Genomic DNA, 221 nt, shown 5'->3' with positions numbered 1-221 from the left:
GGCCCCCACAGGGGCCTCGTAAGGGGCCCCAGAGGCCCCCAAGTACCCTTTAGGAAAAGGCAGGGGGGCCCCCTTGGAGCTGCCGCTGGGGGCGAAGAAGACAGCAGCTTTGTGACATTAAAGGGGGCAGCAGGTTTGCAAGAAAGCTGCTTTTGTTTGGAAATAAAAAGAAAATAAAAAAAAGAAAAAATAAAACTAAAAGGGGTAAAGGGAGGCCAGTC

The sequence above is a fragment of the Eimeria tenella genome, genomic scaffold (assembly GCF_000499545.2).
Source record: "Eimeria tenella Houghton genomic scaffold, Eth_scaff1881, whole genome shotgun sequence".
NCBI classification, from domain to species: Eukaryota; Apicomplexa; class Conoidasida; order Eucoccidiorida; family Eimeriidae; genus Eimeria; species Eimeria tenella.
The sequence above is the reverse complement of the archived record's forward strand: the minus strand, read 5'-3'. Positions refer to the sequence as shown.